The sequence below is a fragment of the Myotis nattereri genome (genome assembly GCF_964212035.1).
Source record: "Myotis nattereri genome assembly, chromosome: 5".
Classification (NCBI taxonomy): Eukaryota; Metazoa; Chordata; class Mammalia; order Chiroptera; family Vespertilionidae; genus Myotis; species Myotis nattereri.
The window spans coordinates 58,495,370-58,520,345 of NC_138080.1; the positions used below are offsets into that span (position 1 = coordinate 58,495,370).

A 24,976-nucleotide genomic window follows, 5' to 3' on the forward strand; every position below is an offset into this window, starting at 1 on the left:
AAAAGTGACTGGGGTGAAAAAAATCAGAATCCTACTACCTTGAAAATAGAAGGTAAATGATCTATTTTCAATGACACAAGCAACTCACTTTTTAAAATTCATTTTTTGTTCTTTGGTTCATTATCTTAACTCTAAAGGTGAAACTTCAAAGCATAAAGATCAAAAGAACCAAGGAACTAAAATCACAAGGTATTGATTAACTTTACTTTGAAAATGGTTACAGTTGGATGAGTCGTTTAAGAAAAAAAGACAATTTTATAAAATTATCTTTCTATAAAAATATTTGATCCTTTTTTGGGGGAAGCGAGTATTTTTCCAAGTAAGCAAATAAACCGGTGCACACTTCTTGACTCATACCACTAGCTTTCTTCTTAAACAGATGACCTTGTTTCCTTTTTTTTTTTTTATCCTCACCCAAAGATATTTTTCCATTGACTTTTAGAGAGAGGGAAAGACAGAAAGAAATATCGATGTGAGAGAGACACATTGATTGGTTGCCTCCTGCACTCGTCCCAACCAGGGCCCAGATGGGGGAGGAGCCTGCAACTAAGGTATGTGCCCTCGACTGGAATCAGAATCAAAATCGAACCCAGGACCCTTCAGTCCACAGGTGGATGCTCTATATCCACTGAGCCAAACCGGCTAGGGCTTAAACAGATAATCTTATGAATAAACAGAAAAAGTAAGATTTTTGAGTTTCCAAAGAAGAGCTACAGCAGGGCATCAGAGAAATCATAAGCAAACCATATGATTTTTGTAGTTTAGCATTTTTATATCTACAACACATCACTATAGGGAATGCTAAGGAGATGGAAAAGACGTGTTGCATAAAGTGATTGGTGGCGATATGAATTAGTATTATGAAAAGGTATGTGTAATCTATCCTAACATCCAAGTTTAGATAGGATTCAAGGCCTGATGAGCATGCATAGCTAAATTAAAACATCAACAAAGGGAGAAAAAGATGAACATGGGAGAAGATCTGTAATGTAATTTTTCATTATTCCAAAATGGACTATTAAGAGTACAACTAAAAATGGTACCAACACGAAACAGTTCCTAATAAAAGCATGAAAGGTTACTTATTTTACAGATTCTTAAGGAAAATGATACATATTGACACTTAAGGCAGACAGAAAAAAAAAGTTAACTTTTGCTACACAGGATAATGCCATTACAATGAACATAAAAACAGAGATGGGTTTTCTCTATTTCAGTCTCAGAAAACACCCCAAAATAATAATGCTCTCTGATTTGTTTTCAACAATATTCAAATGTTTCTTTTCCCCAGTTATCCCAATTCGTAACTAGCCTGCTTTTGAAATATTGGTATTGTAGGAGAAAACAGGTGAAGCACCTCTGTTTCTGTTTCCTGTTTTAAAAGAGCAGTTAGCTCTTGACTTTCGACATTTCTCCATTTCAGACGGGTGAAAAGTAGTCCAAAATAACCAAAGGTAGCCCATCACCAACCAAAATAAGGGGTGGAGGACTTAGAACAAGAAAAAAGAAGTGAGAATAGATAAAATCTCTCTCCATTTCTTTTACAGATTCCAAAGCACTTGTGAAACAACCTACTTCACTGCTTGGCAGTTGGACTAAAAGGAACTCTACTTCAACAGAGTCCTCAGAAAAAGAAAACGTACTTAAACAATTTTCCTACGCGAGAAAGCAATGTGAAGATCCTCTGGGGATCACAGAACTCCCCCGGGGTTTCAAATCAAAGCATCAGCGAAGCCCTGCTGTCAACAACACCTAGAGTCAAATTTCACCTCACGGAACCCCTTACTATCCAGCCTTGTTTTGGTTCCTTCCAAACATTTCCCAACTTTCTAAACATGTGATTGCTGGCACAATAACTAGTTTGCCATTTTCTCATGAACATGTTTATTTTTTTCAGAGAGTAATTTCCCAAATCCGGAGAGATGGGGGGTTGAAGGTGGGAGGGAGGACAAGCCACTTGAAAGCCTTCTGAGGGATGCAGTTAGGCAGGTACTGTGGCCTTTACACACAGCTGCCAGCCTCTCAGGTGCGACTGAGTGACATGCTAGCAAGAGCTGCCATGTGGTGTCTCAACAGAGTGTTAAGTGAATGGGAATCTCGGGGATCGAAAAGAAAGGGAGTACCGCAGACCCTGAATGCTAGCTTACCTACCACATGTCCGTTCATCACCAGCTGTGACATTTCAGTCAAATGATTTCAAAAGTAGCGCCCCCTTGATGAAAACGCAGCAAGGGATGCCACGATTACAGGAGTCTGCAAGGTCAGACCTGTATGTGGCTTATAGTTTAGGAGTATAGTTGAGGAGTGCCAAGTATGCTACTCAGTATATCTTCATTGCGTTAGAAAATTCTTTAGGACAGGAATGCTTTCGTGTCCTGCTCTGCATACACAAGTCTGTCCGTCCATCCTGATAAAACTGGGCTGTGTGTAGGCCAACTGGCAATTTCTTAGTCAGAGAGATTCCATATAGACCAGCAAGTGTCAGTTCTGTTACGTTTCATTGGCGAACTGGCTATTTACTTAAGGAGACTGAAGGCGCTTAAAAGTTTTCTTCCTGTCAACGTCAGCAAACAAACTTGGCTTCTTTCTCTATCTCCTTGCCACTTCTTCCAAAAGTTGTATGGCATTCCTTACTCCCACTGAATCCCCTTTCTTAAATTCAGCCTTGTCACGGGAAACTGTCCTTTAGCACAGGGTGGCCTTCGAGAGAGCCAGCTCCCAAGTACCTCACCTTGACAAACTTCTCCTCTAGTCATCTCAAACACTGCTGAGTCACTGACCCGAAAGCGCTCACTCCTCAAACATAGGACACGGAAGACCGGAGGCATTTCAGAATTTAATTGCATTGACTACAAGAGGGGAGACATCTAAAGTGGTTGTCTCTAAGAAAAAAGACTTCTCTTTGAGTCATTGTTATCATAGCACAGCAATGCTACAGATGACAAAGAATGCTAAATGTGGTAAATTTCCATTGAGTGGCCAGTTATGAATGGTTCATCATTAGCAAGCGAGTGAAATTAGTTTAATTGAGCTATTACTTACACAAGCATTATACTGATTGTTTTTACAAACATCTTACTGACTCCTTACAGGAGTTCTCTAAGGTATGTATCGTTATCTCGACTTTACGTAATAAACCTGAGTTCAGAGGTTAAGTAACTTTCTCGAGGCCATGTTCTAGCAAGTGGTTGATCTACATTTTAAACCAGAATAGATATTAATGCCTATTCATCAGGTTTTTCTTAAAAAAAAAAAAATGCACATGCCAAATTCACAGGAAAAATGGAACAGGCGGAAAAAACTACCCTTTATTTAAAAAAAAAAAAAATACTGTTTCATTTTTTGGAACATTTTTCTCTTGTTCCACTAAACTCACAGGTGCTGTTTATGACAACAAACTTGCACATCTGTAGGGGTGAGCGGACATTCACGAGGCAGGACAGCCTGAACCCTCTCCCTATATTTAGATCCTTCAGTGCAGAGCTAATTGAATAATTTAATCTGGACCCTTTAGAAGGGAAACACATCCATATTCATCACAGGCATCAAAGGAAACATCTTTACAAGTTATATCCTTTTACAAACCAACATATGGTCTCACACCATTCTCCCAATTGTTGAACTCCTCCTCTGGGAAGAGCATGGAATTTTATTTCTTTTTTATCACTTGAAAAAATCACTTCCCTCCTAATTCAGTAAAACTGGGTGGAGGCCACTTCCTCCACAGGTGAGAGAAATAAAACTTGTTGATCTGTCATTGTCAGGAATTTTAAAGTTAACCATTTATTTTACGTACTTTCAACATGGGAACAAAAGGCAGGCTAAATCCGGAATAAGAAATCAGAGCTCCTTTCTCCAGACTTTCAAAATAAAACCCCTGCCGTGTTTCTGTCGTTTTAAGATGTTCCTAAATGAGAAAACAAGAGTCCTTCCCTCAGAATCGGGAGCAGGTTGCAATGGCAGCTTTCCACTTAGCAGCTGTACTGTGAGCAAAAGAACTCTTCTCTGAGCCCCCATTTGCTTTTCCACAAAATGTTGACTCTACTACCTACCCCACTGGGTAGGTTAAATATAAATATGTGAAACTGATTTGAAAATTTTAACAAGCTGAAAAAGGTGGCATTTTATTGAGAGCAGTTTCACAAATAAGAAAGCTGATTTTAACATTTTGTATATACAAAAAAATACCCCACAAAAAAAAGTTTCTGTCTTTAGTTTTTATCTGTTCAGTGAAGTTCTAACTTTATTTTTTTAAAAACGATAAAAAGAAAAACGGATAAGCACTACAGTCATTCAATGCACTTGACAGACACCGATATTGCGCCCGACACTATGCAAAGCACTGGGACAGAGCACTGAACAAAAGAGACAAAAGCAGTCATTTTTAGGAAGTCCATGCCTTCAGGAGACCTACATTCCAAGAGTGATGGAAGGCCTCACTGAGAAGGTGACATTCGAATGGAAGCCTGCGGGGGGGGGGGGGGGGGGAGACATGTGGATCTCTGGGGAAGCACAGGGCAGGCAGCTGGATGTGGGGACGTGCGAGTGCAAAGGCCCGGAGGCAGTAATGTGGCGGCCTGTTCCAACAGCAAGGAGCCCAATGGGACAGCAACACAGTGAGGAGAGAGACGTGGGGGGTGAGGTCGGAGAGGTGAGGGGAGCAGACATAGGAACCGCAGGGACTTGTTAGCTTTCCCTCTAAATTGAGATGGAAGCCGCTGGGAGATGTGAGGAGAGATGGAAGTCATGCCCTGGCTGACAGTTTAACAGGACTGCAGGGCTTGCTGGGTTGGGAACAGGCGGAAAGGATGGAAGCAGGAAGCAGCAGGGAGACCAGTTCGGAAGCTGCAGCAATTGTTGCAGTTTGAGATGATCAGGGTTTGGACTGTGACGGCAGAAGGGGTCAGACGCTGGAGGTATTCTGAAGGCAGAGCCATGAACAAATACACTCTCCTGCTTACGTAAATCAACAAAAGAATTAACCATAAACTTGGAGAAATCGGTTTAATTTTTAGAAGGACTGTGGGACTGAGTATCTGAGGTGGGATCAAAGGTCACGGAGGAAGTAGACCAAGAGCGATCAGAGGAACAGCATGAAGGGAGTAACAACTAGAAGCTAAAATCTAGTAGGAATGAGGGTGAAGGATGGGAGTGAGGCAGAACGTGAAGGGAAGGGAGTGGTATAAGCTGACAGATACTCCAAGCTGGGTGTTTTCACAGAGGCTGGCGGGAGGATGGTTTGGGGTGGCAATGAGGAGGATCCCCACACCTCCAAGCCCCACAGAATGAGGTGAGAAGAAAACAGGCAGGACCAGGAGCTACAAGGGAAGCGGCATCCTCAGATCAGCTTCATCTATGCTTAAGATTACGCACAGCCCAGATAACCCAGATGTCTAACAACACAGAATGGTACATCCAACCATGATGTAACTGTTAAAAAAAAAAAAAAAGGAAAAAAGAAGACAGACTTTCATGTCTAACATGGAAAGAAAACCATACCATAATTGTTCAGTGTCTTTTGTTTGTTTGTTTGTGGGGGGGTTTTTAATTGATTTCAGATAGGAAGGGGGAGAAAGGGAGAGAGAGAGAAAGAGAGAGAGAGAGAGAGAACCATCAATGATGAGAGAGAATCATTGATTGGCTGCCTCCTTCATGCTCCCCACTGGGGATTGAGCATGCAATGTAGGCATGTGCCCTTGACAGAATCAAACGCAGGACCCTTCAGTCCACAGGCTGATGCTCTATCCACTGAGCCAAACCAGCCAGGGCTGTTCAGTGTTTTTTAATTGCAGAACAAGATATATTATATGATCTCATTTTACAAATAGAAACAAAACCTGCACATGTACAATGTATGTGCATCTTTAAAGGCCTGGAAGGAAATAAACAAAACTGAACACGCAGTTACCTTTGGGAGTGAGATAGGAGGGGAGTGTAAGAGAGCTGACTGGTTTTTTTGGGGGTTTTTTTGTGTGTGTTTTTTTTAATTCTTTTTCTTTTTGTTTTTTTTTAAATATATTTTATTGATTTTTTACAGAGAGGAAGGGAGAGAGATAGAGAGTTAGAAACATTGATGAGAGAGAAACATCGATCAGCTGCCTCCTGCACATCCCCCACTGGGGAAGTGCCAGCAACCCAGGTACATGCCCTTGACCGGAATCGAACCTGGGACCCTTGAGTCCGCAGGCCGACACTCTATCCGCTGAGCCAAACCGGCTTTGGCTGAGCTGACTGTTTTTTTAAAATAATCAATTACCGCTTTCAATGTTAAAACCCCAATAATAAAAACTAAACATTGGTAAGAGATTTAGTCTACAGGGCTCCAAAAGACAATATTATGACCAAGAGGCAGAAAGACATCATTTTATAAAGAAAAAAATAACTGAAATTGTTTCTGTACAGAACGCCATAATTTATTTATGTACACAGGGTTGGAATATATGACCTAATTCTGAGTGAATATGATATGGCTGGGAATGTACTTTTTTATTAAGCAACTCAGGAACATGATAATAAAATTCAATTTTACAAAATGCCGTGACAGTAACAGAAAGTAAATTTCCGTTAACAATTCAAACATCCTTCACATTTTTCAGTGCACGAATCTTACCCCCAACCAATGTTCTGTGCTATTCAAATATCTCAAGAGCAGTTTGGTCCTGTCCCTTCCCCAGTACAGAAATCTGTTACTTAGAAAAAATAAAATAACGCCTGAAAATCAAAGTTTACATAATCCCTGAAACAAACACTGAGATCAGCCAGGTTCCACTCTCCTCCACATGACAATCAATGGCATCCTGTTTTGAAGCTGCCGAACACTGGACTGGCCTTCCCCACGTCCACTCGGCCACCTCAGCGCAGAAACTGAACAGAGAGGGGCAGCCTCCTCCAGAACTGTGAGGGCTCCTCCAGCGAGAGCGGGAAGCGGCAAGGGCGACTTCTCTCACCGGGTTAGGGACATAATGCTGTGGACACAGGTGAGCGTCACCTACAGAATCCGGCGAGACCTGCACCATCACTCCAGGCCCTGGCTGCCTCAGATCACTTGCTCAGCCCCGTCATGGCCACTCACCGCTCCACAGTGACTGACTTACCATCAGAATGGAGAACCCTAACAGAGTGCTCCTAGAAGACTCCAGAACCCCAGGCCTCCGTTACACGTTCAGCTACTAAGACAGCTTTCGTCTCCACTAATTCACCATGTGATTGAACAGTTCTTACTGTGCTTCCCACCAACAGAAAGGTGCAGTGGAAAGAAAATGAGTACCATATACCTCCCACACCACCAAGGACACAGCTGTAAAGGGTGTGGGGGAGGGACGGGAGAACCATACTATACAGCTGACTGTGACAGGAGCCGCATGACATGTTCAGGCTGTTTAAGGAAAGACATACGTGCAGGGAGAGTGGCCAACAGCCTGTGCCATTTTCTTTGCCATAACGACCTCTCCCCTGCATCCTGGGATCTGAGATAGCTGCTGTGCAATGGAAATCCAAATGAGTTCAACCACCGACCAGTTGCATCAATGGGTGTGAACTATGGAATGGATAATCCAAAGCAGCCTTCATAAAAATTAGCCATGGCTTTTGGAATATATTTTGCTTTATCAGAGGAAGCTTTCAATTCCTTATGACATTTTGCTAACACTAATAATAAAACTATTATATGCATGAGAACACCATAAATCTAAAAAAAAAAAAATACCTGTTCAAGACTCAAATATTTCTGTGGAAAAATCTATAAGTGGATGACAGTTAAAAGTAATGATTTTATTATAAAAACTTACAAACATATTTTATCATAAAAGTCATTCTATCTTCCTCTGGAAATTCAGACTATATGCAAATGAGCCTTTACAGAACACCTGAAACATCCCAGTTTGAAGACCCAACAAATTCCCATCACCATCACCACCAACTTCAAAGGGAGAGCGTTCTCATGTAGGTGGTTCTATCGGAGAACACCTAACAGCTCACCCGTGGTCTCCATCAATTTTCCAACAACTCTAGTGTTCAGAGAGAATCATGTATCATTCTCATGTCATTACCACCACCACCACCACCACGAAGCACCAGGCTCTGTTCTGAGCACTTTATACCTATTAACTCTCTTAATCCTCACAAGAATCCTAGGAGGTAAAGACTATTTCAGAGATGATGAAACTGGGGTGCAGAAAGGTTAAGGAGCTTGCCAAGGCAACCCCTCGACCACCCAGTTTCCCCTAAATAACCTCCTCCTCTGTCTCATGCATAGAGCAGAGGGGGTAACAAGCAAGGATTTCTTTATGGTTTTATTTCTTTTTAAATTTTTATTTATTGATTTTTTAAAATTATTTTTGTGAGAGAGAAACATCGATTTGTTGTTCCACTTACTCATGCATTAATGGGTTGATTCTTGTAAATACTCTGACTAGGGATCAAACCCGCAACCTTTGTGTAGCAGGATGATGCTTTAACCAACTGAGCTACCGAATCAGGGTTTATGGTTTTATTTTAATCCATCCAATTCCTTCCCTTCCAAACTTATTTATTTTTTCATTGTTGTTTTCCTTCTTAATTTACACACACTTTCCTAGAACACAGAAAAACCAAGAGTTTTATCAGGGCAGCAATGACAAAATTAAGTTCATTTTCATCTAAAGAGCCTAGACTACAGATAAGAAGTATTAAGCTATACCTCAACAAGATATATGGAAAATGACACCATTACTTCACACCAACAGCTCATAATATTCTTAATATTCTTTTCTTATGATGAGTCATGGGACATTAAAATTAAGCTCCTTTTAAGAAATCCACTTTCCTTATTACATTCCCACTGATTATTCTTAGGGTCCCTTATGAAAACATAAACAAAGCAAAACAAAAATTACTGCCTCATTTATTTTTTTTTTTTTGAAGCAAATGTAGAGATAGAGAAAAGTTAAAGAACTCCTTCAAGTATCATGTTTATTACAAGTAAAATATTTAAATATGCACTTTAATGGCTCCGATATAGCTGGCAACCTCAATGCTTTCTACAAATAATGGCCAAAAAAAAAAAATAGTACTCTCAATTCGAGAGGTCTGGGTGCAGTGGCGTGGCAGAAACAAGTCAGTGACGCTGCCACTTCTATGTCCTATCTGCCTCTAGACCCCCTCGTCACCCTCTGCTCCAGGCTTTCTCAACCTCAGCATCGCCCTGGCTCTACCCACTGACGCTGGAGAAACGCCCTGCCTGCCCCCCGCTGTGATGACCACTAATTCATATTGCCCGATGGACCACTGCTCTGCTCTCCCCCTTTCCCTCTTCTTTTCCTTGTAATCTAAGTGCCTCGGGCCTCAAGAGCTTTGTTTAACTTCACTTCTAGACTCCAGGACACAAGGAATTGCTGATTTCTACAACAAGGAAAACACGTCAAACACACGAATCTGTTCTTCCCATCTCTTTTCTCCTCCAAGAAAAAAAAGTGGGAGAGCAAATCAGCTAACCCGCAAACATCACTAGTACGTCTGGGTATAAAAGACCTAGTGCATAAGCACAGTGACCTTACAACATACCACTTTTCCTGGCATGTTTTAAAAAACATCAAAATGAAAAAAGTTTACTCAGCAAGTACCTATTGGGTGTCAGGGCTATATTTTTTTTTTTTTTTGGTATGGCAATATTCATAAAACTGCTATACATGAGACTTCTCGTGGTACTTTTTAAAAAGCTCTTCATCAGAGAGAGAGAGAGAGAGAGAGAGAGAAAATGAGAAAAGAAAAAAAGCTCTCCACTGTAACCCTTGTAGAGGGTTCCCTAGGGACAGGCCCAGTCATTTCTGAGGTGGTTGTTCATGTACTTCTATGTGCCAACAGGTGAGAACCACTGTACTAACACAAAGATCATAAACACACTGTCCATATGCCTTCACGGAACTCAGTCCAAAGAATTAATGAGGTAAGTGTAATAAAAGCCATTAAAACTGACGCTGGATGAGACAAGCAGGTTTGTATTGTCCCTCAAGGGTACAAGATCCACAGTGCAAGTCCCACACTATGGCCCCGTATCCCAACTTTATCAAGCTGTATGAGAGATACACTATGAACAGAAGTACAATTATAAATACAGACACTCAAAAACCTGCTGAAAGAATTAACTAATGTAGAAACGGGCAGGAAGCAAGATCTCTACCAACCACATCAGATTCCTTTCCCCATCCCTTGATTTTGAAAGACTATCCCCATTATAAGAGAAATGCCCTCCAGCTGAGATGATATAACATTAATAACAATGGCTTCTCCTTTAACTTTTCATATCATCGCAGTCTCCCCTTAGGAGCAAGAGTGCTTCTTCAGGGCGGAAACTGACATACATTTCTCTGTCCCTCCCAAAACAGAGCCCAGTGCTGGGCGCACAGTAGGAAGGCATGAAACACCTGCTGAACGGGACTCATATCAGCTCAACCAAAGGCAGAATCCCCACAGTGGGGATGCACCGTTTTGAGAGGAGGCTCTCTCGCAATACAAAGCAACATCCCAACCTGCGCAACATGACCAAACTCTTTGGTGTAAATAAATACAGCCTGGGTGCCAGTCATTTAAGTAAGTTCATTTGGTTCACAGTTAACAGAAAAACATTTAAAACCAATCAAACACTCCCTCAAGCTTGAACAGACTTAACAGAAGTCCTGAGCACACAAACATGAGCAACGGGAAAAATAAAGAAGAGGTTGTTATTAATCACGCCAGACGGCAAAGCCAGCAACGGACAATAAGCAAAACAGGAAGCTGCACTGGATGAGCTGGCAAGCTCTATACAATCAACCGTCCTGAGCTTTCACAAGGCTAAATGTCTACTTTCTCCAGCAGCACGCACTGCCTTACTCTTATTCCCCTTCATGAAAAACTACTCTCTCTGATCAAATTAAGACCAACTTTCCCCAACGTTCATCCTCTCTCTCCAGCTCAACTGAAAGAGTTTGAGGAACAGCTCTGACCAATGCATCCCAGTTTAGGGGCCCTACTCCAGTCAATCCTTCAGGAAGGACTTAAGAATGGGGGGCTGGCGGGGGTGGTAACAAGCCAAGTGCTGAGCTTGTAGATGCGATTTAAAAGCCCTTTCCCCCCCTCCCCCAACTTTGAGATATTTGCAGATCATTTACAAGAAATAAGATGGTGAGGCAGAAGATGCTGACAAATTCAAATCTGTCTAGGGGCTGGGCAAGAACTCAGTGCCAAGGGAAGATGGAGTGTTCGTAACTTAGGTAAGGGTCCCACCATCAACCAGCTGTTGATTGCAGCACATGCAAAGCCTTTCTAACCCCCACAAGCCTAACCGTTATTCTTAAGAGAAAATCTAGCAAATTAAATGCTGATGCCTAACCCTTTAAATCCCTCCCTCCCCCCTTTATAAGTGGTTTTACTACATGGAAGAACTTTTCTCACTTTATTTTAATACCTTATAAACGAATCCATCTCAACCATCAAATCCATATTCCATGACCAACACTGTGTCTCATGAATGAGGAGATGTCACTATAAAGAAACTCCAATACTGCAAGTCAGGCAGGAGGAGGAGGCCCGTTCCCACGTGCTCTGTTAAGCACTGGTGTCTCCCAGGTTCACGGTTCGTGCAAGCTAAGAAACCGCACACACCTGACAGCCCAGTTTTCCCAGACTGCGACTTCCTGGTCCACAAAGAGTAGCACACTGAAGAGTCCGGAGCAGGACACAGCAGCACGTTTTATGGTTATTAGCAGCTTGCATTTTGTTTGTTTGTGAATCGCTTGTTCATGTCTTTTACCAGTTTTTCTCAAGAGTGGTATTTCCTATTCACTTAAAAAGTTTCTTACCAAGAACAGTAACTTGCTGCAAATTTGTGACCTGAAAGGCTGTATTTGTGACTGTGCACTTTGTCATTTGTGGTCACATAAATGCTGTCAAATGCATAAGTTTTTCCTCTATGGCTTCTGCCTTGGGAGCCACGTGTAGAAGGCACCGGCTATTAATACCTCCCCACCTCTGGAAATGGCACAAACCAATCCCCCTTTCCTTCTGACACCATGACAAGAATCCATGCCAGGATCTTTCTGCACTGAGCATATATTACTCGAATGAAAAAAAGAATTATTTTTAACACTAATGAATGCTATAAGAAAAGCCGCTGGTAAACTCAGTATACTTACTTTTTAAAGCTCTTGGCAATTTCAATAACTTAAAAATCATTAACAGGCATTCATTCCATTTCTACACTTCTCTTAAAAACCTTTACCTACGACTGTCAGGGAAATGTTCCATCTACAAATTCCCAAACCTGGTATTTCACAATTTCGTTACCGGCATTCCCATTGCTTCACCCTTCTCAATTCGTTTAGTCCACCCGACTCCGTATAACCGTGACCCCGCTGACCTAGCCTGGATTCAATCCTGCTGTCATTAACATCCTGGGCTCTAAAATCACAGTGATTTTTAGAAAGAGCCAACCTTTTCTGAGTGTCTATTACATGCCACGTCCCATGCTACGTCCTTTGTGTAGTCTGTGTTTCAACGACTGAGATGCTCCTCCCATTTTCACCTCCGAAACCAGGAAACTGATCATCAAAGACATGTCATGTCTAATTGACAGCTTTTTCCTCAGTAGCACATGAAATAATGTCTCACAATTGGCAGCACCTTAGATTAAGTGAAATATGAAAGTATAACTCGTTTCATTCGCAATCCATCCTGAGGCAATCACCTCTCTTTTCCAGATGAGGAAAAGTGAGGCACACACACTAATGGTTAAGTAGCTTTCCCAAAGTTATAAAAAAGCAAGGAAGTGTTGGGGCTTGGACTTAAACCCAAACATCCAGATTCTAGAGCAGGGGTGGGCAAACTTTTTGACTCGAGGGCCACAATGGGTTCTTAAACTGGACCGGAGGGCCGGAACAAAAGCATGGATGGAGTGTTTGTGTGAACTAATATAAATTCAAAGTAAATATCATTACATAAAAGGGCACGGTCTTTTTTTTTTTTAGTTTTATTCATTTCAAACGGGCCGGATCCGGCCCGCGGGCCGTAGTTTGCCCACGGCTGTTCTAGAGCCTCATTTCTTAACCGATTTGCTATCTCTAGGCCAGAATCAACTCTGCCAACATTTCCCTCCAATCTTACTATGGAGCCACCTAGACGCAACAATTACCTAGTCCTCCCTACAGCCACATCAAGTTTTTCCCCAGGTTTCCCCCTACTGTTTAGACTTTGAGTTCTTCATAGATCTCCTGGCATACCACCTACAAGGGTTCTCCCAAAACTTCTCCATTATTCTAAGCTTCCACTACCATCTGCTGAGTCCCACACCTCACAGTCCCAATGAGGGGCTGCCTTCCACACTGCTGGGAAAAGGAGCACAAGCTGGCATGAGCTCCACCACCTGCTTTCCTCTCAACTGAGACCCCATCCTGCTTCTTTCTCAGACAACTTTCCCTCCTTACCATGGCTAATATTTCATCCCCTGTGCTCAAGATCACCAACTCCACCAATCTTTGCTTTCTATCCATTAACTTCTTTCCCTCAACCTTCAAGTATCAAGAGGTCCCATCTATTTTGAAACATAAGTCACTCAAGGGAATTTTCAGAATCTAGTTCTCATTTCCTAGAATACTAAGTCTATTCTCCTCAACGGCATTCACGTGATTACCCGACCGTTTCTCCTTCACCATGAACCATGAGACACTTCCCCTCTGACCCTAGTTCTGGGATCCCTCTTCCCCCAGCTTCCTCTGACCCCATACCTTTCACCCAATTCCTTCTTTTGTCTACTTCAAACATACCATCCCCTCCTCCTAATTCCCAATTGTGGGTTTCAATGGCAGAGTCAACCTACCAGTTCTTTGTTTCTGTTCACGATTTTCTCAAAACACCTTGGAAGTTCAACCATCATTTCCAACAATCTGTACTTAATGTTCTGAACCCTTTCCTAAGCTTCAGCTTAGTTTGTATCTCCAACCTGCCTGTAGAATACCTGGATACCCCACCTTAAATGCAACCCGTCAATTCTAATTTATCATTCACACAAACTATACTCCTTCTACAAGTAGTTCTTCCCTGTCCTTAAATAAAGGCTTTATCAATTTTACAGCTACTCAGGGTGGAAACTTAAGGATAATCTCTGCCTCCTCTCCCTCCCATTACTCTGTAGACAAATAACCACCAAGTGCATTTTTACTCACAAAACCCACCTCATCAGATGGATAACTCAAATAGCTTTCTTCTTCATCTCCTGGCATTATGGGCTTTACCCCCTCCAATCCAAACTGCATGTTCAAACACCTTCAGTGATTTCCAATGTGCCCTTATCCTGGCACTCGAAGGCCCAAAAATTCTCACCCCAATTTAACTTTTCTGAATCTCTCTCCCACCGCACTGCACTGGGCCCCATCAGGAATACCTACTGTGGTCAGGTAGAGCTGCTGCTCACCAGCCTCTCAGCCGTGGGCAAACTCCGGCCCGCGGGCCTGTTTGAAATGAATAAAACTAAAAAAAAAAGACCGTACCCTTTTATGTAATGATGTTTACTTTGAATTTATATTAGTTCACACAAACACTCCATCCATGCTTTTGTTCCGGCCCTCCGGTCCAGTTTAAGAACCCATTGTGGCCCTCCAGTCAAAAAGTTTGCCCACCCCTGCGAGTCTAGATCTGTGCTGTCCCATAGGATAGCCACAGGTGGCGATTTAAACATAAGTTAATTAACATTTGAAATGCAGTTCTCAGTTGCACTAGCCACATTTTAAGTGCTCAACAGCCCTGGGTGGCTAGTGGCTGTGGTCCTCACTTGAGTTGTCTGTAAAACTTACCTCTCTATTTATTACCTTGCCACAACTTTTGCAGTGTTGTTGCATTTAATTTTTCCATTTTGTGTGTCTTCTCACCAGTGACTGAGCCACTCAGAACTAATATTCATTGAATAATGAAGCATATACTTATGAAATGCTGCATCAAAATTACTAAATGAGCATATTTTAAAATCCCTCTTCCATTAAAATGACACATTCTTTCTAATTAAACAAAAGATCTTGCATTTAGCTAACTAAATACTGATTTGATTTTAATGCCTAATGATAACACTTAAAAGATAATTAGTTCCCTTTTCTCTTGCGGTGTTTGAAACTGAAAGAAAAAAAGCTATAAAGGTCTGAAATACTTCCACTTTGCAAAAGAACACTGCAAAGAAACCACAAAAGATAGGCGACAGGAAAATGAATGAATAGTTTGAGTAACTATACCCTAACTGTCTGAGATTGTAGGAAAAAAATATCTATAGAACAGCTGCCCTAAAATTAAGAGGAAACTACAAATAAGCATTCAAAATTATGTATATAAATACATTTTTAATCAAAAGTTAGACTCCTCTATCCTCTTCCCAAATATGACATTGTATTTATTTGCATTTTGAACACAAAAGCATACAGATGCATAATCAGCTGCTGTGTGTGTTCCCATAAATTTAAGCTTGTTGTCAAGAAAATTAGTTAAGAAACCAATCTACCACACCACAGCCCTGGATTCTTACAAGGGAATAAGGCTCTATATCTGAGCATGAGAAACTAAGCAGAGAAGAGAATCGCCAGGTAGGGGTTCCCGTGAATCGTAGAGGGTTTGATGCTTTATTTTCAAGAGGGAATCATCCCTAAAGTTCTGATTTTAGCTTAGAACAACTATTACAAAGATGTTAAATTGCTAAAATACTGCAGTTTTTAGTACCTTCCTACCAATCTGATGTAGTCACTGGAGTTGAACTATTTATGAACGTTTTGGTTTTTTCCCATCTGAAAGATAGCTTTCCTTATGCCAATGACTCTTCCACAGGGCCTGCTCATTTCTGCAAGTCAGCAAGCAGTGTCTGGAAAGGCTATATTTTTGACTATAGGACTAGCTAGCTGTACACCATCTTAATAAGGTACACCAAAATGAAGATTTAAATTTAGATTTTAAGTACATTCATGTTAACTAGCTTAGCTATTTTCTTTTTTAAGCAAGTTGCTCCAGAGTAAGTATTAAAAATATTTCAGGCGTTTTTGTGGCAAATCCAATGACAGATCACCAGATTAGACTAAAAGTTGCCCTGCCAGGTAATCGCAGAAAAGGAATTTAAAGAGTCAAGAGGGACCGGCCGGGGTGGCTCAGTGGTTGAGCACTGACTTACGAACCAGGAGGTTACGGTTCGATTCCCGGTCAGGGCACATGCCTGGGCTGTGGGTTTGATCCCCACTGTGGGGCGTGCAGGAGGCAACCGATCAGTGAGTCTCTCTCATCGTTGATGTTTCTATCTCTTTCTCTCTGAAATCAATAAAAAAATATTTTTAAAAAAGAGAGTCAAGAGGTTTCAGAGTCGGGCAAAATGGAGATGCCTCCATCTGTTAACAAAGCATGCTCTGCTAATCTTGGGAGCAGTGAGTAAAACCAGGGCTTCCTGGTTGCTGACCACATGCAGGTGCGGTGACAGTGGCGTACCTGGAGAGGGCACAGGAGCTCTGCACCCCTTCCTCCAGACCTAGCCCTACGCATTTCTTCCATCTGGCTGTTCCTGAGTTGTTATCCACTATCATAAATCGGTAATAGTAAGTTTAAAAAAAAAAAGAAAGAAAAAAACCATATGTAGAAGTACAATTACAGAGAACACTTCATCAGCCTCAATGTCATTCTATAATTTAATATCAAACTTCTCTACCTTTTTATATTTACATTATCCTTTTTCTCCTCAGATCTTTCCAATTCTCTCCCTAGTACCTCATAGCTCCTCCCTAAAAATCCCAAACTTTTAGCTCTCGGTTAAGAATGTGATTTATTTTTTAGTTAAAACAGGAGATGTATATGAACTGCCTGGCTTAATAGGAATTTTGTACAAATCTGGAATCACCCATCTTCTGGTAAGGCCCTGCTGATTAAATCAGATGCAGGACTTTCCTTTTCCATCTCCAAAATAGGAAAAACAAAAAAAAACAAAAAACCTCTCTGAGGTTGTCAGACTTGATTCCTACTCAGCTCAAACAATGCTCTGTACAAAAAGTCAACATACCAAAAAATGCTTCTTTCTCCCCTCCCCAGATGACGATACACTGGATATGCTCAGAACAAAGCTGCAGGAACAGTGAGTATGGTAAGAACAAATAGCCCTAGCCAGCATGGCTCAGTGGATAGGGCCTCTGCCTGAGGACTGAAGGGTCCCGGGTTCGATTCCGGCCAAGGGCACGTGCCTGGGTTGCAGGCTCAATCCCCAGAGTGGGGGCGTGCAGGAGGCAGCTGATTAATGATTCTCATCATTGATGTTTCTGTCTCTCTCTCCCTCTCCCTTCCTCTCTGAAGTCAATGAAAAATATATTTAAAAAAAACAAAAGAAAGAAAGAAAAAACAAATAGACAAGTAAGAACTTAACAAGTAGAGTGATCCAGAACCTGGCTTTCCCTTCTTCTGATCACTACATGGGTGACTTTTAGGTAAGTCAGCTATCTTCTCTGAGCCTAGGTTGCTCAACCTGATATGAACCAACTGGATTAGAACATCCTCAAAGCAACTTTTAACACTAAATAGCTCTATTCTCTGTAAAGGAAATTACAAATCTGAATGTTTATGAATGCACTTGGCACCACAGTCCCATGATGTCCTTCACCTGAAATGTCATGCAATTTGTGTACTTAAGTGTACACACAAGCTTACCCGAGCATACAAGCATTTTTGGATTAGAAGATGGGAGTGAAAAGGTATGAAAGGTCCCCTGATTTCATCAGATTCTTAAACAGCCCTAACCAAAAAAAAATAGTTAAGAACAACTGAACTGTAAAACTACATAAAAGTAGACATTACATATTAAAAAAAAATTTTTTTTCCCAAAGGAGTTTGTAATGAACTATCTGTATCTCAAAGTGCAGTGTTTACCAGCTAAGGGAAGGAAAATATTGATGAGATAAACTGAACTACTAGAACTTTCTTCTTCAGTACCATCAGCTTGTGATTACACAAGAAAAAACACGAGGGGAAAGTGGCAGGAATGATCTAGAAAAGCAGAAATAAAACTCATTTGATTTTTACATCAGATTTACTCTTCCAATTATGATCTGCTTCCATACGGATTAACATTGTTTCCTTTCTTCCAAACACTTAAAAGGAGATAGCCAAGAAAAGCACAAAATTTGTCTAAAGGCCTAAAAATAAAAGCAAAGTCATATCTATACTGGAGTAATGAAGTCCAGCAGAACAAGGATTATTTGGGAGGCCCTAGAGTCAGACTGCCTTGTTCATATCATCATCACTAGCTATGGAGCCTGAGGCAAGACAGTGAATCATTCTGAACTCAGTTTTTCTTTTCTGTACATCCGTACTTAGTCAAGTTTTGAGACTTAAATGAGATAGGAGTTTTAAAAACAAGAAAACAGGAAAAGGTCAGAAAAAAAATAGCTATAATTATTTCTCCTCCCCAAAGCTCTAAATCAAAGAAGAACCCAGGACATGAATGATAAATGTAATCCACAGAAAAGTCTACCTCATTTTATCCAGTAGCTGCAACTGGTTCATCCAAACAAGTAGCAAAAACTGACATGTCTCTTTCTCCTTTTGACCCCACAAACTCATCAGCAGAAGTGACACACACAGAAGTAATTGAAAGATGCGTACAGAAGGAGGAAGAAGGGAAGTAAAGTCCCAGACCAGCACTGTCCAATGGAACCTTCTGCCATGATGGAAATGTTCTATATAGGTATCATCCAATATGGTAGCCACTGGCCACATGGGGCTATTGAGCACTTGAAATAAAGTGCTACTCAGAAGATCAGTATTTATTTTTACTTAACTTTAATTAATTTCAATTTAAGTACCCACATGTGGCTAAGGCTACCTTATTGGGCAGCACAGACCGAGAGGACCCATAAACTGAATAAGGATTGCCAAAAATCTAAGAAAAAAAACGAGGGTCTTTTCCTGATTTGTTCATATGTTCATTTCAAATATCTTTTGTTTTCAGTGGAGACCTAGTCCCTGTGACTAGTTAAAGAAATAACATGTCAGCTGATACATCAACAGAGAGCAACTCAGTAAGTATGTGGTCCTCTGATATTTTAGAAGGTCCCAAAGGCCAACTTAAATTCAAGCACACATGCAGCATGATTCAAGAGAGGGATCAGAGCTGCCAAGGTCCCAACATCAGCACCTCCATGGCACCTGCTTCTACACCAGCGAACGAAAAGCTACTTACATGATGCAGACTGAGCACCCCTGCATTTGTCAGAAATGCAGAGCTCTGTAAGCCTTCCCCTCTTTCCAAAACACCAGCATTCCTGGCTGGTTCAGCCTTTCCACTTTGAACAAAAATCCATGTACCACCCATATCTGAAGCATAACACCAGACTCCTGCTTAGCTGCCCCTGTAATATGGTTTAATTATGATGACTGAACTAATAGGCTGACATCATAGACTTTTACAGGCTGACCCCATGTCATCCTGATGTATCATTTTGCACCAGTTCAGTGCTGTAAATCAATTTAAGATCTCGAGCAGGTTGAAAAGGCTGGTAATGATGCTTTCTCTGCTGCCTCTGGGGACTCTACATTATACACAACTTACATTATTTATAAAGCTTCAATGATGCCTCCATTAGCCTTGTAAGACTACACAAATGAGATCTTTTATACACACACACACAACTTGGCCCTGATTATGTAGGCGACTGCAGCTTAAATATACTGGTCTAATTACATTCAAGTTCATTCTTTTCCCAATCCAACCAAGTTAAGTTTTATCTTTAACCCAGCATTACTAGAAATCAAAATTACAACCTGACATTTACTTTTTAACTATTAAGTGTATTCGGGGGAAATGCGACTTACTTCTTCCTAATGCTTTAATGAACTTAGCAGAACAAAATTAAGTTTCAAGAGGTGTAAGAGGTTAACATTTTTAATTGCCTAAAACTGTCATTTCTCTAATGCAAAAAGTCATCAGTTCTTCAAGGGTATAAAACCAAAGGATACTGCAAAAAAAGAAAAGTGGATTTGGTTACATACCTAGGGTTGGAGGGGTCAAAACTGAAGCAAGGACAAATCCCCACCTTCAGGAGAAACTCGATCTAGCCTGGATCCCCTAGAGGCCCTGGCATCACCCACTTCTAGAAAATCATCTCTCTCCACCCTGGTTACAGTTTCCCAAGAATTGCAATATTACACGAATGTACACCACCTGCACAGAAATATCAAATAACTGCGAATGGGACCGAGGGAGGGCGGGGGAGGACAAACACTTAAATCAGGACAACATATTTAGGCCTGGCACCTACATGTCAATAACACTGGATGCACAATATTTCTACTAATTGAAAATGCTGGGGCAGTGAACACTGCTTCCGCCTGACTCTTTCCCAATGGTGGTGGCACTACAGCTCACCTACTACCTCCAATAAAACGCAAAGTGGTAATTAGCAGCAAGGTGAAAAATCAACCTGGCCGGAGAACAGTTTTCTCCTTGTGCTCCTGAATGCGGTAGGCATGTTACCCACGCCAGGCAGGCAGCTGGAGCGAGCAATGTTCGGAAATAAAGGCATTCTGCCATTTGTCCGCAACAGGAAAGACATACAGAAATCGTGCAACTTCTGAATCATTCCACCTACTTTGAAAGTTCCGATACAATGGAAAGGCCGGTGCCGCAGCATTCACGAAAACGATGCTTTCTCGGGAGATGGTGCTGAGACGCGCCTCGTTTCCAGAAGGGAAGCCAGCGCCTTGCCGGCTGTCTCGCGCAGTGTATTTAAAAATCGTTTGCGCTTCCAAATAAACAAAAGCCGCAGCTACTGCAGTTGTGAGATCCGGCAGGCATCTGTCCCCCCTCCCTTCCTAAGGACATCAAGGAAACGCTCTCCCCTCAGCCTTCATATTCAGTAAGCAGCTAGAAAAACAAGCCCACATCTCCCGGCGTCTCACCCCCACCACCCCCACCTTCTACAGAAACAACCCCGAGAAACCCTCCCAAAGCCAGCGAACGGAGTAAATGAGCAGTTGTCCAACGGCGAACTCACAAATACACTTGCAGTGAGGCAATCGAATCCGGTCAAGGGAAAGGAATGAGACGACACTTGGAGGCGCACGGGGTGTAGGCGGAAGAGAAAAAAAAATTACGCGCCGCCGCCGCCAAACCTTTGAATAAATTAGAGGGAATTTCGGGACGAACTTTCCTTGACCTCGACCCCCAAAAGGCTCGTTGGGGCAGAGAAGGGGACCGATGTGGGGTGCCGAGGGACCCAGGGCACCGGTGTCCCCCCGCCCCCCTGGGCGAGACCGGCTCCGAGCGCCCAAAGGGCAGCGCCGGCGGCCGCCCTCCAGCTCCCCAAAGGGTGGCCCGAGCCAGCGCGGGACACAATGGGCCAGCGGGCCGCGCGGACGGCCTCGGCCGGGCTGCAGAAAGGGAAAGAGAAACGGGGAGCGGGCGGCGGGGAGGGGGGCCGGGAGGTCCCGCCGCGAGCAGGGCCAGGGGCGAGGCTCTGGCCGTGGATCGCGGCTTCCCCACCACAGACCCAACAAAGACGCGAAGGGAATCCTGGCTGAGCCCTGCCGGCTGGTTGGAGCGAACGGAGGAGAAGGTGGCAGGTTCGCTCCTCCGAGCGGCCCGGCGGCGCCATCACGGTGGGGGGGGGGGACCCCGATCCGCCCCACGCGGGCAAGAGCCCCCTCCCCGCAGCGGCCCGCGCCCGGCCCCGGGGACAGCGGCAGCCCTGCGGGCCCGCACCCGAGTGGAGGCGGCGGCGGCGCTGGAAGTCCAGGGCGCTGAAGGGAGAGGGCGGGGACGCGACAGAGGAGAAAGTTGGGTTCGGGTCTGTTTCGTTTTACCGGGTTGGCGGCGCGCCCGTCCTCGCGGGCGCACGAGTGGCCGAGCGAGCGGGGTCCCAGGGCCCCGGTCCGGGCGGCGGGGTGCTGCCCCGCGCTGAGCTCGCAGGGTCCCTCCCCGCGCCTCGGCCCGGGCTGAGCCGCTCGGCTTCTCCTTCCTCCTCCCGCCTGCCCGCTCGCTCCCGGAGCCTGGATTGATCTGGTCGCGCTGGCGTCAGGGAGTCGGAGCCGCCCAGCCTCCACTCCTCGGCTGCCAATACCCTGCGCACTCGCCCGCCCGCCCGCCCGCTTGCTCACACGCGCACCCGCGCGCCGCCGCCACCGCGCGACCAGGGATCCTCTCCAAATTCTTGGCCGCGCCGGCCCGAGCGCGGACCGCGGGGGGAGCGGCCCCCGCCCCATGGAGTCCAAGAATTAAAAACTCTTCGGCGCGTTCTGACTCTCCCCCCGCGCTGCCTCCTTTAGTCCCCGCCAGCGGATTTGGCGCATTATCTGCCAGGGAAGTTCTTTGTCAGTGTTTATTTTCTGAAATGCTCATCCACAGGTCCACCGCGCCCAGCGGAACCTACAGTAAACGTGAAGCGCATGGATGGCAATGATCTTTCCAGAGTCGCCTTTTTCTGTCTAGTTTTCATTGCCCCTCACCTATTCCCCAATGATTTGCAAGTCACAGAAGGTGCACACATCCAGAATTGGACAGCCTCATAATTGTTGCATGTGCTTATGCCAAACCCTGAATCCATACATGTGTTCTGTGCCATATCGGGGGATCTAATGATTCCAGTAAGTAACCTCGTTGCTCCAATTAATGACAGATGCCACAATAGCACTCTAAATTTTTGATCCGATTTCTACAGTCTTTTCGATGATACCCTTCTCCCCGTTAAAAACAAACTAACTCTCATCTACCTGATCAGCATAGACACTGAAAATATCTTTTTGTTAAGACTTGATTTTTCTCTTGGCCAGCTCTCTGGAAGCTGGCATGAAATCTTGGATAGTTACCATAATGTTGAGTTATGTTTAGAGACGAAGTATTATTCTGAGGAATAAATTTTACATGAACCAAAAGAATCATTACCACCCAAAGAAAATATCAGACATCTGTAAATTAATGGTACTCTCCAGTTGTTCATATATGTTTCCATGTCCACATTACATTTGAAATTCTAATTTATTGGCTACTTTATTATTATTTCTGCTTTCCATGTTTAATTATCGGAAGAAAATGCAACAAATCCCATAAAACACAAATACTGTTTATAAATTATAGATCAGAATATCTCTGCTAATTCCTTCATTAAACTATTTGAGCACTTACTAGCCAACTTTTAGGCCTCATCTTATTTCCCCTAAAAGCAACATTTAACACAGTTCATCATTCACTGCTCCTTCCAACAACAGCTGGAGTGAACCTTGTTAAATGCCACTCAGATCAGGTCACGCCTCTGGTCAAAACACTCCCTTGATAAATAGAAGGTGCTATCTCCATACAATGGAAGACTATTCAGTCATAAAAAGGAATGAAGTACTGACACATGCTACCTGTATAAACCTTAAAAAGCTTATGCTAAGTGAAAGATGCCAGAAATTGTATGCTTTCACTTGCTGTATATACAAAATCCAGAACAGGCAAATCTGTAGAGACAGAAAGAATGGTAGTCGCCTGTGTTTGCGGGGATGGGGGAAGTAAGATAGTGGTTTCTTTTGGGGGGTAACAAAAATGTTCTAAAATTAGTTTGTGATGATGGTTGCGTAATTCTGTGGATATACTGAAAACCACTGAATCAGACACTTCACATGGGTGAATTATATGGTATGTGAATTTTAGTTCAATAAAGCTATTTTTTAAAAAGGCATGCCAGCCCCAGCTGGTTTGGCTCAGTGGATAGAGCGCCAGCCTGCGGACTGAAGGGTCCCAGGTTCGATTCCAGCAAAGTGCACAAACCTGGGTTTCAGGCTCGACCCCCAGTGGGGGATGTGCAGGAGGCAGCCAGTCAGTGATTCTTTCTCATCATTGATGTTTCTATCTCTTTCTTCCTCTCTGAAATCAATAAAAATATATTTAAAAAAAAGAAAAAGAAAAGGCATGCCAGTCTGGCCAGCATGGCTCAGTGGTTGAGTGTCTACCTCTGAACCAAGAAGTCACAGTTCAGTTCCCAGTCAGGGCACATGCCTGGGTTGCAGGTTGGATCCCCAGTGTGCGGGGCATACAGGAGGCAGAGGATCAATGATTCTTTCTCATCATTGATGTCTCTCTCTCTCTCTCTCTCTCTCTCTCTCCTTTCCTCTCTGAAATCAATAAAAAAATATTTTTAAAAAATAAATAAGTAAGGCATGACATCTAAATGCATTGTATGATCCTTGAGTGGATCATGAATTGAGAGGGAAAACTATAAAATGACTGTTATATATACAACTGTATATATATATATATATATATATATATATATACACACAACTGTTATATATACAACTGTTAATTTTTAAATCAGTAGATGATCTTTTTTAGTGCAATCCTGTTAGCCCCAAATGATAATTATTAACACTCCAAATGCTATGAAATTTGATCTTGCCCCTTCTACAAGTTCTTTTTTAAAATAAATATATTTTTATTGATTTCAGAGAGGAAAGGAGAGGGAAAGAGAGATAGAAACATCAATGATGATAAAGAATCATTGATTGTCTGCCTCCTGCACTCCCCACACGGGATTGAGTCCACAACCTGGGCATGTGCCCTAAATGGGAATTGAACAGTGACCTCCTGGTTCATAGGTCAATGCTCCACCACTGAGCCATGCTGGCTGGGCTATTTCTTTAAATAGTAATAGAAAACTGGACTTTTTAAAAAACAAAAGGACATTATTGGAGCAATTGTGAAAACTTGAAAGTGGGTTGTATATTAATATCATGTATCAAAACAATAAAATCTTCCCCTGGCTCCCCATTTCACTCAAAATACAAGTTCTTACAATGCCCACAGGGCCCTACATGATCTTTCCTGCTTTACCACTCTGCCCTGGCCTCCAACTGTCTCCCTTGCTCACTTCCACCGCCACCCTGGCCTCTTCACAGGGCCCGGGACAACCTGTGCACACCGCCACCGCCAGGCCTTGGCACTAGCTGTTTCCGCCCCGCAAGCCCTTCTCACAGACGCTCACATGGC

General features: G+C 43.0%; 1 protein-coding gene across 1 annotated transcript in view; it reads right to left on the bottom strand.

The window, feature by feature from the left end:
- SMAD1 (SMAD family member 1) overlaps window positions 1-22,062 on the bottom strand; it is a 69,434-nt gene extending 47,372 nt beyond the window's left edge. Inside the window, exon 1 of the mRNA XM_081091819.1 lies at window positions 21,814-22,062. The gene's annotated coding sequence lies outside the window, so the exon portion shown is untranslated. The remainder of the gene's footprint in view (window positions 1-21,813) is intronic.
- Between the last annotated feature and the right edge of the window lie 2,914 nt (window positions 22,063-24,976).